The 16540-nt window shown below is 42.3% G+C and overlaps 1 protein-coding gene across 1 annotated transcript in view; it reads right to left on the bottom strand.

The window, feature by feature from the left end:
- The window catches only part of LOC121862414, a 61312-nt gene that overhangs the window by 13225 nt on the left and 31547 nt on the right, over nt 1–16540 (bottom strand). The window contains exon 2 of the mRNA XM_042360689.1: nt 11965–12097. The gene's annotated coding sequence lies outside the window, so the exon portion shown is untranslated. The remainder of the gene's footprint in view (nt 1–11964; nt 12098–16540) is intronic.

Genomic DNA, 16540 nt, shown 5'->3' on the forward strand with positions numbered 1-16540 from the left:
TTTTTTTTTCTAAAAACCAGTTTTTGTGATATAGCTCAGAATGCGACGCCGATAACCCACCCATCTCCACCCCTCGAGAGTTGACTTTTGTTTACTGCTTGCTCTAAGGCAAGAGATGAAGGTCGTGATGCGTATGATGGGGGGGTGAAGGAGGGGGTTTTGAGAATTGCAATTAAATGCCAGGTAGCGACGTGTCCTTCTAATATTACTTATTAAGTAATTATTTGATGTTTTAATTGCCTGCATGTTGGCCTGGCGAGTTAGCTAGGACTTAACATACCTAGGTAACATTCTGAGCTATATCACAAAAACTGTTATTTAGAAAAAAATGGCTTTTTTATTTTATTTTATTTTTTTTTACAGGGATTAGCCCACAAGGGCACAGGTCACTGACCCACATCGGGGCCTGGAGGGCGAAAATGTAACAGTAATAACAATAATAATAATAATAATAATTTGTAGTAAATAAAATTTATAATACAAAATTGAAAATAAAATAATCATGATAATAATAATAATAACACTGTAATAATAATAATAGTAATAGTGTAATACTACTACTACTGCTAATAATAATAAAGAAATACAAAGATGAAAAAAAATCAAAAGTGAGAGGCAATATATGTATGTTGTGTTGTCAATACTGTATTAAGAGAAACAATTATATATATGCAAATAAATCACTGTAGGTGTGCCTGGTCCATGTATATGCTAATAACCACGTAGGAAACAAGAAAACATTAAGTTCCCAAGTGCTTTTGTGTAATCCACATCTTCAGGGGTGACTGCAGACTAAGGAGTAGTTACTGACAGGCTAATATATACAGTAAAGGTGAGTGAGATCAAGTCCCTAGGGACAGCAGGTGTTCACCATATTCAAGTCATTAAGTACAGTAGTGACCCAACCCTTTCATCTGGTTACAAATCTTCTTAATTACAAAATTAACCAATTTGTACATGCAATTACTGAACTCAAGGTCATGTTTACAGATGCTGTATGTTTAATGAGACTAGATTCGATAATGTTCCTACTGACGTTACAGTTTGGGGATCTGTAGATACATCCCACAATGAGTAAGTCTCTCCTCTTCAGTCTAATTTTACATCACTTTGATTCTTTGAAAACATTCTCTCCCTGTACCCTCTCCTGGCTGGCTCTAAGGTCTTGCCTAGCATAGACAAGTGATTGCGAACACGTTCGTGCCCTTGTGAGAGTTTGAATGCTCGTGACAGCGTACAGCGAATGAGGGTGTGCCATGTCCGTAGACTTGCATGGTTAATTAGGGTGCGCCAAGTCCATAGACTTGCATCGTTTTCCATCGTAAATAAAATTGTTAATTAATGCCTTCCTAAAGAAGCCATCGACATGGGACCAGGTTTGTTCCACTCTACGAATTTTATGCGATTTTACCACCAAGTTTGATGAAAAACGATTGTGCCGTTTCGGCTGCCCAGAACAGACACACATACACACACACACGCCTAGTCCTATAGTATATTTGATAACCACACTCCTCTTGCAAGTTTCTTGAGAATGGTTCATAAATAGGACATATCCAGCAATACTGAACTCACATTCCTCTGGGTCGATTTCCTGTTTTTGTATAATAGTTTTACAACACCTACTACAGTAAACCCTCGAAGATCCAGACCCGATAAATCCGTATTACAGAAGATTCGGACAAAAAAATAGGGGTTCTGGGTTAAGAAGCTTCCCAGAAGCCTCCCTAAGAAGCATTCCCAAAATAGAACAAAGAATATTTTCGACCCGTGGGCACTAGTTTTACCATTTGCAATGGAACACAGGTGCCTTGAGGAGGTGGGAAACATAAACAGTTTTGTAAATGCCTGAATGAACAAAAGGTCCCCAGTGAATGGAAAGTGGCTTATGTGAGTCCTGTCCTGAAGAAGGACGATCATCACTCCACGAACAACTATAGACCGGTGAGCCTGACCAGCATAATATTATGTAAAAAGTACTTGAGAGTATTATCAGAGATGCCGCAATGAAACATCTACTACGAAACAACCTTGTAAAGGATTGCCAACACGGTTTTATGCCGGGGCGCTCTTGCTTAACACAATTGCTCAAGGTATTGGATAATTGGACCCATATTCTGGAACGGGGTGGTAATATCGAAAATATTTACCTAAATTTTGCCAAGGCTTTCGACAGTGTACCCCACGAAAGGCTGAAAATCAAACTGGAAGGGTATGGAATTAGGGGAAATGTCCTAGCGTGGATAGAAGACTTTCTACATGACCGCAAGCAGTGTGTGGTGATTAATGGCACGAAATCATCATCCGTACCTGTCACAAGTGGGGTACCACAGGGCAGTGTATTGGGCCCGCTGTTGTTTGTTTGTTTCATAAATGACATGCCTGACGTTGTACACTCCTCCATACAAATGTTTGCCGATGACGCCAAGTTATTTCGGGAAATCAAGAACCAAGCGGACTGTAAAGAGCTGCAGAAGGACCTCTGTGGACTCCAAGAATGGTCGAAGAAATGGCTGCTGAGATTCAATGTCACGAAATGTAAGAGGATGCACCTGGGGCGTACCAACGTTAAGGAGGCGTATCATATGTCCCAACGGGATGAAGAAACTGCACTATTTGAGACTGAATGTGAGAAGGACCTAGGTGTGTATGTTGACAATGAGCTGAAGTTCTCGGGCCATTGTGAGAAGAAGGTTAATCAGGCAAATAAATTATTGGGTCTTATAAGAAGGTCGTTCAGATATCTAGATGGTCCATCCCGCGTGACGATCTTCGAGAGTGAAGTGCTTCCCCATCTGGAGTACTGTCACCCCGTCTGGTCCCCGAGATATGCTAGGGACTGTCAGTTGGTTGAAAATGTTCAAAGCAGGGCCACCAGACTAGTGCCTGCACTTCGGCATCTCAACTACCCTGAGAGATTGGAGTGCCTGAACTTGCCTAGCTTATACTACAGACGGGCAAGGGGTGACCTAATTGAGGTGTATAAGCATTTCAAGGGGCACTACTCAGTCGAGTGTCCTTACTTGGAGCTGGCGGACGCTCGCCCTACAAGGGATCACAGCTCAAGATTGAAGAAGCCGCAAGTCCAGAAAACTGTGAGGGCAAACTTTTTCAGAGTGAGGGCTGTAAACTCTTGGAACAATCTACTAGAAAGTGTTGTGACAGCACCAAGTGTGAGCTCTTTCAAGACAAGACTTGACCAACACTGGAGCGGGTTCAGGTACATTCAGGAGCCGGTGCATGTCCAGTACTTGCCAACAGTGCGTAACAGAGACGTGACCCATTGCCCAAGTGGCTAACGAGCCGATCTTTTGGTGAAGAAGTTAAAAGAAAAGGAAAAGTAATAGTAATGAGAGACGTGACCGATCGCCCAAGTAGCTAACGAGCCGATCAGTGATGAAAAGGATAAAAGAAAAGAAAAGAAAAAAGAATTGTTGTTTGTGGGAATATTTCATTCACTCTAGTAATGATACAACGTTTCTTATTATGTTATCGTAGGTAAATGAATGGTTTATATAATTTGTTTACTACTGTGCCTATCACCGTTTTCAAATTAGACTACAAGATATGTATTTCTTCCATATGTATTTTGATCGTACGCCTGTCAATGGGACACGGTGGGTGTGAGGGGAGTAAGTCACTGCGTTTGCTAGTGAGCGCGTTGGCTGGTGTTGTAACGCGTCGTTCGTCCCTGCCATATTTCATTGGATTTACTGTTACTATATTTACTGACACATACATAGTGCTTAATAGTGATTAATCATGGCATCTACAGCAAGTGGTGGTGTGAAGTGAAAGCATGTACAGTACATTTATCTGTTATGCAGAAAGTTGACTTAATAAAGAAGTTAGTCAAGTGTTTTCGTGGCTCACTTGTCTGTGATGAATATGGCATGAAGAAACAAACTGTCTCAAACATACGTAAGGCTGTACTGTGCACATGATTGTCATTCCTAAAAAAACCTTTAATTCATATTACGCTACAAAACATTCAAATCCACTGCGCTTGTAGAATCTCAGAAAACGGGAAACATTGATAAAGGATAACTCACCTACTCAATGTTACTGAATCATGTGTTGTATTGTACCCAGGTACAGTTATATAATATTAATTGTGTATTCATAACATTAAGGAAAACTCATGGTATCCATAAGATGATTGGGAAAGTCCAGTTGAGCCAGACTAGTGTACTGTAGGACTAAGTGTGGATCATGGTTTGAAGGTCATACTATTTACGTCTGTGAATGTGTAGCGAACATAACTTCCACAGATATCATATGAAAATACATGAGAACAATGATCTGGAAAAAGGATAAATGTATCAGAATTATGTGAAGTGTTGGAAGTGATCCAGAAACTATACTTAAAAGGAAATATCTTGTATGCGTCGGTATGAACTTAATACACCTCTGATCACTGTACATGTCGTGGGTATACGCCACGCGAAGATGTTGGTTACCCTGCTCAGCACCAGACGTCTTACATTGTTCTTCTGAGGAAGGCCAACTCACTTGTATTGTTTTTACAGTACAGTATGTTTTATAAGGAATAAATTAGTTAAGACATGTTATGGTTTCACCCTTCTTTCCCCTTATCGATCTGGTTAATGAAAAACCTAACTCAATGCCTAGTCCACTCTGCCCGCTACCTAACGAGCTACATACTGCCCAGAGGGAGTCTGGTGGCAGCAACCCTTAGAAATTAAGAATAGAGTTAAGTTATTCCACTCAGAATTAGTGACCCCAGTCTGGCAGTATAAGGCCAAAGATAAACTTACCACATTTGCAATGAAGTATGATGTTGATGGTGCCAGTATGGCTTGTACAGCAGCTCTGTAACACCTACTATTTCGGGTTATGTACTTTGAGTAAGGTTTCAAACTCTGCTCTCTTGGCTGAGAAACCAAGTCCAAAAATCTGGATGCCAGAAATCCGGACCACCCGAGAATCCGGACTTTTAGGAAATTCATTAATTCCTTTTTTTTTTTTTAGCGGGCTTTTGTGTGTATCTGCGCATGCATGAGTGCCACAGCTGCACAGCGACAACGAGCGACCATGCGGTCGCCACTTTAAAACGAACAATCAAACTGTGACAACGTATGTAATTTTGAGTCCTACTCTTTTCATTTACAGAGTACATGTACTGTACAAGCCCATAATAATGGCTCCTAAAGTAGATAAACTTCTTTGTGTGAAGAGAAAGGAGAACATGTTGAAATTGAGTGACAAACTTGAAATAATTAAGAAACTAGAACATGGTGTGAGCAATACTGTTCTAATGGAAACATACGACATTAGAAAGTCTACAATTTATGATATAAAAGAGGCAAAGAATAAAATTCTAGAATTCACAGCTTTTTCCTTAAAACTGCTCGTTTTGATAAATGAAGCATGCTATATTTGCTAAAGAATAAACTATCAAAATGTACCTGTTCATCTCTTCTTTATTCCTCCTTAAATTTGAATTTTAAAAGTACTGCCTGAGAATCCGGAAAATCCGAAAATCCGGACCAACCCAATCCCCAAGCAGTCCAGAGTTTTGAACTTCTACTCAGTATATGTTGTGTTGTTAAAGAAAGAAACAATTGAGACCCTGCATTTGTGTGTTGGCCTGCCTACATCACATGCAGAAGATGACAGCATATGCTGGTGAGTACAAAATAGTGTACAATATAGTAGTAAAGTGTATTGTTTATTTACAATATAATGTACGTGTGTGATTTTTTTCCAGGAATAAGAAAATTCATCTTAATACCCGGAAATCTCTCAAATCCTGAGACGCTCTGCACCAATTGTTCCAGCTAATGTGGATATTACTCTATGTATTATAATACTGTATTATCTTTCCCCTTCAAATACCATTTAGGAACTTCTTACACATCTGGGAAGCTTTAATTCACTTCTGTACAACTAAACTCGTCTGATTACACTGGTCAACAGCCAAAATGGTTCACATATGAGATCATGCTCACACAACTAATTTCATATTGCTGAATTCGAATCTGATATTTGTTTTGTTCTATCAGACCAGGTTTTATAAAAAAATCAATAGGTACAAATATTTAATATTCCATCACGTGTCGTGCAAAAGATGAGATTATCTCATGTGACTGTGCTTTCATGACTAATTTCATATTAACGAATATTAATTGGATGTTTCATTCTACCATCAGACCTACTTTCTTAAAGAATAAAAAAAATAGTAAATATAGTAACATTATCGCGTCATGCAAGATACAATTTTAAACCTATCACAGATAAGCTCATAAAAAATTGTACCAAAAAACATAAGTTCAAATCCTTTATAATGACAAAATATGAAGTTCTAAAAGTGTTTCTGAACTTTACTCTTTCTCTTGTACAGCTTGCTCTCTTCTCGTTGCAGTGTCCAGCAATAGTTGCCCATCGTGTTAGGACTGAATTGTCCCTGATATCTGCTCTCCATTATGGCGATATCTTGATGAAATCTTTCGCCGTGTTCATCACTAACGTCTCCAAGGTTACCTGGGAAGAATTCAATATGAGAGTGGAAAAAATGCAATTTCGAGGACATCCTTGCTCCCAATGCATGATAATTCTGAAGCATGGTTGTTACGATTTCTTTGTAGTTGTCAGCACGATAGTTTCCAAGAAAATTCTTTGACACATTGACAAATGATTCCCTTGCTTTTTTCTCCAGTGGGTTCAATGTTTTGGTGAATTCGCTATCATTAACTAGTATACGAATTTGTGGTCCATTCAAGACACCTGCTTTCAACTTGGCTTTGGAAACCACACCACCTAGTTTCTGAGATAAGTATAGAGTCCCAGCACCGAATTGATCCATAGCTTTGATGAAATTTTTAGCCAAACCGAGCTTTAGATGCAGTGGAGGCAAAAATATCTTTTCTGGATCAACAAGCGGATTGTGAGCACAGTTAAACCTTCCAGGCGCATCTCTTGGTCTTGTCGGCCAATCCTTTCTCACATAGTGCTCTGCATCAGCTCTGCTGTTCCACAAGCACAAAAAGCACATGTGCTTTGTGTAGCCACTCTGAAGGCCCAGTAGTAAACTGATGACTTTGAGATCGCCACATATCTTCCACTGGTGTTTCTCATACTCTATAGCGGCCAACAGAATTTTCATTGTTTCATAGCTCTCAGTCATTTTTGTTGCGTGTGCTATTGGGACAGATGGAAGCCGATTGCCATTGTGTAAAAGAACAGCTTTCAGAGAGTCTTTTCCTGAGTCTATAAACAGCCTCCAATCCTCTGTCTTGTATGTTTCAGACTTGCAGAGTTGTTGCATGAGAGATACTGCGTCCTCGCAATAACAAAGGTTGTTTGCCATCTTGAAAAATGCAGACAGCTGTCTATGTCGGTAACGCACTGTAGTGATATACACTCCATCTTCTAGCAGGTTATGCTGCTTTAGTCTGGATCCCAAAACTTCAGCCTTTTCTTTTGACAAGTTTAGGTCCCTGATGAGATCATGAAGCGCTTCTTGAGTAAATAGTTTAGGCCTGGCATTTTCAGAGTCATCCTGGTAGTCGTTTTCCATTGAGGTAGAGGTAGAATCGGAATCACTCAATTCTTGTTCAGTCGGTGGATTTGGGACTGGAAGTTCAGCACTGTGCGGTACTGGTCGGATTGCAGAAGCAATATTGGGGTACTGTACCTTGCCTCGTGTCTTGATTTTTATTCCCTTAATATTTGTGAGACAGAAGTAGCAGTCACTACTGTGGTCTTTAGGTTCACGCCATATCATTGGTACAGCAAACGGCATTCCTGAACTTCGTTTACCACACATCCACTCGCTCAGGTGGTTAACACAAGACTTACAGGCTACATGAGGTGCCCATTTCTTGTCTTGGTCACCCAAATGACATTTGAAGTAACTTTTGTAGTTCAGTCGAACAGCTTTTGTGATTGGTTTCTTGAGGCTACCAGGAGTGAAGGCACCACATATGTAGCAAAAACTGTCAGCACCGTTCACACACTTGCGACGTTCCATGTTTTGTTAATTTCAGAGTAATTACAAATCATGCAGGTGTAGATATGCAATATCATGAATCAGCAAACTGAAACAAACATAAAAGCACAAATCAGGACAAAATAATTGCATAAGTGGAGCCAATGAGCATATAAATTACTGTATGAATAGCATGGTACACTAAATATATAGATATGCTGGTTCTGGAAAACTGAGCCTGATACAGCTATACGAATGTCATAATTGAGTTCAGCACATACAATTACACTAGAATCAGACTGTTTTGATCCAGAACCATGAGAATTTTTTTTATGTTGACCAGTGTTATTATGACCCTCTCAGTGCTTACACTCTCTCTTTCATCATTTGCATGCAAGTTATTCTGAGGGGTGGTTTTATTTTTTCTCACTGGTACCTTGTAATATGGAAGTCTCATGTCTAGTTCCACACTCTCCTCTGCAGTGACTTTTTGTTTCTAATCTGTAAACTATAGTCATATCCTTTATACTCAGCCAATGGTATCAACTCTTTCATGGTATTTCGTCTTTGCAGGGTGGGATTATAGTTTCATAGGCAATTACATATCATAGGTGCCATACAATAGACTTTAGTTCTTGCTTTGAGAATCGTCCACTTTTTTCACCCTTGTTAATAACAAGCATTTAATCTTTTTAAGCAGCTTCTGTTAGCCCAATAAATCTCTATCTTCAAAATTTATATTAATATTATGTTTATTAAAATAAAGCATTTTTTAAATAGCTTTCACTCGCCTGATAGGCCAGTTCTCTTATAGCCTCTCATCGCTTGGGGTTGTCACTTCATATGATAATTTAGCTTTGTCGGCCCATTACCTTATTCTTATACTATGTTATTTATTCATATTATTTCATTGTTTAAAGTAAGTTTTGTGGCCTCGGAGCATTCTCATAATAAATCTTCATCAATTTTTGTTATAACAAACTGTACACTACAAGTACAGTACTCTATTTTAATCAGTTTTGTAGACCCTAAACACAGTGTCTTGTGTGTCTAGGACATAATATGGTCCTGCCTCACTCCTCTTCCCCCTGATGTCCATCCTTTTGTCACTACCACCTTCCCCTTGATGTCCACCCTTTTGTCACTACCTCCCTCCCCTTGACATCCACCCTTTTGTCACTACCACCCTCCCCCTGCTGTCCACCCTTTTGTCACTACCACCCTCCCCTTGACGTCCACCCTTTTGTCACTACCACCCTCCCCCTGCTGTCCACCCTTTTGTCACTACCACCCTCCCCTTGATGTCCACCCTTTTGTCACTACCACCCTCCCCTTGATGTCCACCCTTTTGTCACTGCCACCCTCCCCTTGATGTCCACCCTTTTGTCACTACCACCCTCCCCCTGCTGTCCACCCTTTTGTCACTACCTCCCTCCCATTGATGTCCACCCTTTTGTCACTACTACCCTTCCCTTGATGTCCACCCTTTTGTCACTACCACCTTCCCTTGATGTCCAGCATCTTGTCACTATAGCGCATTTTTTCCCAGCAGAGAAAAGATGCCCCGCCCCCTCCTCAAAAGTTACAGCTTATTGGCTGTTGCAAATCTGTCCGATTTCGTCCTGAAGTAATGATATATTTCTAAATGAGTTTATTCATAATCGTTGGGATGTCGTTTCTGACGAGGAAGACATTTAGCTAAATTATATAAAGATACATACCTTCATTATTTCAAACATAAGCACATAGGAAGTTTATCAGAAGTATTATACGTGAAATAACTGATAAACTCGGTTAGCAAATTCACGTTTTCGGAGGATGCATTTAAAATACAGTATATACTTATTTTTACCCACAATAAGGCATACTAAGACAATTTACGCATCAGTAAAACTACATCATGCAAAAATTAACATTTTAAAAGATCAGAATCACCTTGAAATATTACACGACCGTCAGCAGAGGCGGGAAATATGACTGCGAACTACTTCATATTCTTCCTGCCTCTGCTGACGGTCGTGTAATATTTCAATGTGATTCTGACCTTTTAAAATGTTAGTTTTTACATAATGTAGTTTTACTGATGCGTAAATCATCTTAGTATGTCTTATTGTGGGTAAAATAAGTATATTAAATGCATCCTCCGAAAACATGAATTTGCTAACCGAGTTTATCAGTTATTTCACGTATAATACTTCTGATAAACTTCCCGATCTTCCTATGTATCTTTATATAATTTAGCTAAATATCTTTCTCGTCCGAAATGGTCATCCCAACGATTATGAATAAACTCATTTAGAAATACACTGTGATGGATCCTACAAACTGCGTAGCAGTCACCACCTGCTATCACATTCCAACGTGCCGTTGCCTAGCAACGAAACTATTCACCGGCGACTTCTCGGGTTTTCCCAACATGACTCATAGCGGCTGCTGCTGGGTATATAAGCTCTGTCTCTCCATTGAGAATTCATTCTGACCATTCTTCTTGAACTAGCAACACCTCCTCCTCCGCCACTGCCTGGCTGCCCTTCGCTTCTCCTCGCCTGCCTGGCGGTCCTCGCTCCGCCAGCGAGCATGGCGACCCACCAGCTGTCCTTCTCTGAGCTTCCTCACCAACCAACTCTCATTCTGCACCTCCAGCACCAGACTGTCTATCATATATCTTATATTATACACATTAGAGTTTCCTTCCATCCTGAGTGCTAGACAACATTAATCTCTCGATACCCCTACAATGGTGACTCCCGGAGATTAGCACTCACACAGGATGGAAGACACTGATCACGCTCCCAGTCTTCAAGCAGACACCGGCTCTCTTCCTGCCCCAAGCACCACATCCCTACGACCCCAGCACACCCGTCCTGCCTCAGACGCTGACCCAGGCCCACACACCCCCAGCAGGCGCATCTGACGACTCAGTACCTGCCGTGAGAAGCACACAACATCCATCGCCTCCACACCCCCCTTTCTCCCTCAGGTACTCCCTGCTAATGTCCTGCACCCTGCTGCTGTCGTGGACCCAGCTGCTGTCACGAGCCCTTATCCGCTTCTGCTGACGCAGCCCCTGCTCCTGATCCAGGCACACACACCCCAGCAGGCGCATCTGACGACCCTGTACCTGTCGTGAGGGGTACACCAATCATCGCCTCCACACACCCTTTTCTCCTTCTCCCACAGATAGTGTGTATCTAGACAGTTGTATTTCAGCGACCGGCTCCATCACGCCATCGCGTTGTCTCACATGAGGGCATGCACGCCCGGTCTGCCTCACATGCTAAGCAACTCTACAAACAACAAGTCCTACACCGCCTGGAGGGGGTATTGTAGTGGACGTCTCCCCTACAAACTGCGTGGCAGTCACCACCTGCTATCACATTCAACGTGCCGTTGCCTAGCAACGAAACTATTCACCGCTTCTGGTTTTCCAACATGACTCATAGCGGCTGCTGCTGGGTATATAAGCTCTGTCTCTCCATTGAGAATTCATTCTGACCATTCTTCTTGAACTAGCAACACCTCCTCCTCCGCCGCTGCCTGGCTGCCCTTCGCTTCTCCTCGCCTGCCTGGCGGTCCTCGCTCCCGCCAGCGAGCATGGCGACCCACCAGCTGTCCTTCTCTGAGCTTCCTCACCAACCAACTCTCATTCTGCACCTCCAGCACCAGACTGTCTATCATATATCTTATATTATACAAGAAAACCACATTAGAGTTTCCTTCCATCCTGAGTGCTAGACAACATTAATCTCTCGATACCCCTACAACACCATTACTCAGGACAAAATTGGACAGGTTTGCAACAGCCAATCAGCTGTAACTCTTGAGGAGGGGGCGGGGCATCTTTTCTCAGCTGAGAAAAAACGCACTATACCACCCTCTCTTGATGTCCACCATCTTTTCACTCCCACCCTCCACACAATACAGTATACCGGGTACTGCATACACTACAACCTGCTCTTAGCATCAACTTTGTTTGCTATATTATCTGCCTTTCACCACCTGGTTGCTCTCACCGGTATCCCTCAGTATCGGCCTGGTACTCTGTTATACGCAACACACCATCTGGATCAACATAACCAAAGCGGCCAGACACACGACCTGCTGAGTCCCGCGTCTCGATCCTGAAGCTTTGGTGGTCTCCTGAACCTGTAAATTTAAGAGTAATTAATTCAACTACATCACCAACTTTTATAATCAAACTCCTCTTTTGTTTACACCACAAAATATGTTAGAAAATTATTATACATAACTATAATGGGATACAGAATAATTAATTTAGCAGGAAACTTGTAAAACATATATACTGAGGAACTAAATTCATCCACATACTGTCATAAACTGTAATTTTTTTCCTATACTGCCCATATACCTGTATGATTAGGTGTATGGTCAGTAGGTAAGTTAAAATATTTTCTACCTTCAACAAATAAAATAAATATAGGTATACCTCGAAAACCAATGCTCCAATAACCACCGATTCTCATAACCTGACGATTGCATATAAGGGAAATACCCCAAAAGTTTCATTGATACCCTGGAGATACAAGAGCGGGAAAGGAACAGCAGAGCTGTTTTCAATTTGGTGGGCAGAGGAGGAGGCAGCAGCCGCAGAGTCTCAGTGACTCCACCCTCCTCTCCCACCCTCCACCTCCGCTCCCACCCTCCACCTCCGCTCCCGCCTTCCTCCTTCTCTCCACTACCCACCACACACTTGCTCTACCACGTCCGTCCGCCTATCGGTGAGTACCAATACAAACTTAGTACTCTAGTTCTATCTACTATTCTGTATAGAAATGGCAGTAATTTTCTGTATATATAACTTTTTTCATGGGGCAAAGGGAGGCTGGGAACGTAACTACCCATATTTTATCTATTTCTTATGGGGAAAATTGATCCTCTTAACGTTGTTTCGCTTAACGTCGCATTTTCAGGAACGTAACTGGGGGACTGGTGGTAGAAGCGGTACCGTTCTTGCCTCGCAAGCGAGATGTCACAGGTTCGATTCCCGGGCCGGTGGAAGTTGTTTGGACTTACTTCCTAGTCCCCATTGGTCCCTGTTCACCTAGCAGTAAACTAGGTACCTGTTGTAAGTCGAAAGTTGCGAATTCGTATTCAGGGAGTTGTTGGAGCTTCCAATAAACCGCTGACTTCAGGCTTCTACGCCCTTGACTCTTCATGCTTCTACGCCTTTAACTCTTGAGACATAAAGGCAAGCATGAACTTAGCATGCTACCCTGTTGGGCGCTGTAAACGCTTCTGCGCTTCACCTTACACAAGGATGTAGGGGAGTGCCCAATAAAAAAAAAAAAAAAAAGGAGCGTAACCCCGACGTTAAATGAGGACTTACTGTATAAGGCTACGGGAGTAAACCCTGAAGGAAAACTCTGCGGTGAAGCCCCGCATAAGGCAGACAATGTTACAGAGCTCCATAAGACCCTAACGGCGTATAAGCGGAAGAAGTGACCACCATGGGAACCCAACGACCACACCGGTGGATGAAGGCAATTGATGATGGACAGGCTTCTAAGGCAAAACCCAACAAACTGGGCTATCAGCAGTCCATTGCGACTCTCCCTCTCCCCAGTCGTTGCAATACTTGAATTACTGGATCAGGAAAAGGAAGAGCCAGGATGTGTCGTTGCAGCCTGCGCTCCTGCCTCACCATATAAATCAACTCACATGCAGCCATCATCCAGCTCATCTTACTCATCATCATCAAAACCACTTTACCCCCTAAAGTCCTATGGCGACGGGGACAGACAGAGATAACTGCCGGGAGTCTAATCACAACTCTGCACATGGGCGGCACATTTAAGATGGCCGTTTATGCACTGGGATCTAGGCAGCCACTCTGCTCACCCCACATGGGGAGAGGGTAAGAAAAGGTGCCCTAAACATAGCCTGCGTAAAGAACCAACCTGACTGGTCAACCGCACCCAGTAAGGTCATCCTTGTACGGTCGAAAACACAATCATAATCACAGATCAAAACAAACACAAACTATACAACCTCCTATAGTCGTTGAATAGAATGCCAGGAACCTTTTGCCCTTGTGGCAAAAAAGCTGGCTCCCAGACGAGGGTCAACTCACAGAATGGGGGGCCTGGCTATACCTTCTTCTGGAAGGGTAAGCCTTCTGCATTTACGGAGCTGGCTTTGCTATCTGCCAACGCATCCTACACAGGCTAACCGAAATGCCTGTTGGGATCAACTAGCGTCTCATGACGCTCCGAGTCCAACTGAATCACTCACATCATGCCTTTTTCATCAGTGCATACGCCGCAACACTGGATGCAGATGATGACATCAAGGAGGCCTTTTACACCGACCACGACAGAGTGTTAACCTCTATCCCCAGAGAAGATAAGGTTGTGCTCCTTGGTGACTTCAATGCCAGAGTTGGTAGAGATCCTGACATTTGGCAGGGAACCATAGGGAGAAATGGACTAGGCACTTGCAATCCCAACGGCTTACTCCTCCTCAGCAAGTGTGGTGCACACAATTTTATTATCACCAATACCTTGTTTAGGCAGGCCAACAAGTTCATGTATTAGCCCCTTAGTCTTTATATAAATGTGGGGGTAGTACATTAATCTTATATAATCATATCACCCCCAGTAATTTTCCACTAGCAATAAGGTGACATTTTCCGATCACATGATGGGTAAGTTTCCACCCTTGAGGCGTAGCCCTAAAATGATAGGTCAGCTAGTAGAAGCCGGCTAGCGCTCTCACTATCACTTCAACTCACATCAATCAGACGGATTTAGTAGAGCTAAACTAAGATAGCCTCCATCCTCATTTAACACTAAATGAAGAAAAGGACCAGTTGGGTTTTGCTCCTAAAAGCTCAATAAACTTTTAAATGTTCCAGCTCCATTAACTCATCAAGAATCAATGGTTAAGGGCGAGAACATTCAACATCGGATCAGATGTGCATCTCAAGCTTTTGGCAGACTCCGTACCTGTGTCTTCAGCTGTAGGGAGCTGAAATTATCTACAAAGTTGCACTTATATCGAGCAGTGGTTCTCCCCACCCTACTATATGGCAGCGAGACATGGGTTACATAGAAAAGGTATCTCAAGGCACTTGAAAACTTTCACCAACGTAGTCTACGTTCCATCCTCCAAGTTCGCTGGAAAGACAAAGAGAACAAATGCCAGTATTCTTGCTGATACCAACTGTAGGAGCATCGAGGCTACCATTATCCATGAACAACTATGCTGGACAATGTTACCCACATGGATGACAGTACACTGCCAAAACACTTTACAGTCACCTAATGAATAGTAAACGTAACTCTGGTGGGCAACTGAAAAGGTATAAGGATAGTCTTAAAACAAACCTGAAAAAGTGCCAAATCGACCCCCCCACCTGGGAGACGATTACTCCACAAGGTAATGCTTGCAGGAGCACCACAAAAGGTGTCAATACTTTCGAGTTAGCCCGACTGTATAACGAAGCAGACAAGCGCCAACGTCGGAAAGACGCTGTCGCCGCCTTTCCTTCACTAGATGTAGCCCTCCACATGTTCAACATCTGTGAACGACACTGTCGGTCCCATATCGGCCTCTTTAGTCACCTCAGAACTCCCAATGTGGGTGACATCCTTAATAACTCATATCATTGTATCTTAGCTGGAGGATCGTCATACTGGATTCCGGAGTGACAGCAAAGTAGTACGTAGTGATGGACCAAAAAAGAGGGGTAGAGACTTGAACTTGCCACCCTAGACCATCTCTGCCATCCTCAACACAGGTAAATAAGTCTCAATTTAATGCTTTACATTGCTTATTTAATGCTTATTATGCCTGCTTTATATTTCTGCTTGACAATGTGCATGTCAAAGATATATCAAGGGGAGATGGGAATTTTGGAGGGTGGTCAGTCCCTAAACCCCTGAATTTGTTATATTCTTATGGGATTAATTCTTCAATAACCGTTGATTCACTGACAAACGACTTTTCCTGGTCCCTATATGCATTGGTTATTGGGGTACATATGTACACTTAATAGCCGTTCAGTACATATTTACAATGTTTCCCTTAAATACCACATTACTACAGGTTTACAGAAAAGTTTAATAGTACACACAGGTTCAGCAGTACACACAGGTTCAACAGTACACACAGGTTCAACAGCACACACAGGTTCAACAGTACACACAGGTTCAACAGCTCACACAGGTGCAACAGCTCACACAGGTTCAACATTACACATAGATTCAACAGTACACACAGGTTCAACATTACACACAAGTTCAACAGCACATGCAGGTTCAACAGTACACACAGGTTCAACAACACACACAGGTTCAACAGTACACACAGGTTCAACATTACTCACAGGTTCAACAGCACACACAGGTTCAACAATACACACAGGTTCAACATTACACACAGGTTCAACATTACATACAGGTTCAACATCACACACAGGTTCGACAGTAAACACAGGTTCAACAGCACATACAGGTTCAACAGTACACACAGGTTCAACAGTACACACAGGTTCAACAGTACACACAGGTTCAACAGTACACACAGGTTCAACAGCACACACAGGTTCAACAGCACACACAGGTTCAA

This window comes from Homarus americanus, unplaced genomic scaffold (genome assembly GCF_018991925.1).
Source record: "Homarus americanus isolate GMGI-L3 unplaced genomic scaffold, GMGI_Hamer_2.0 scaffold31037, whole genome shotgun sequence".
In the NCBI taxonomy this organism is placed as follows: domain Eukaryota; kingdom Metazoa; phylum Arthropoda; class Malacostraca; order Decapoda; family Nephropidae; genus Homarus; species Homarus americanus.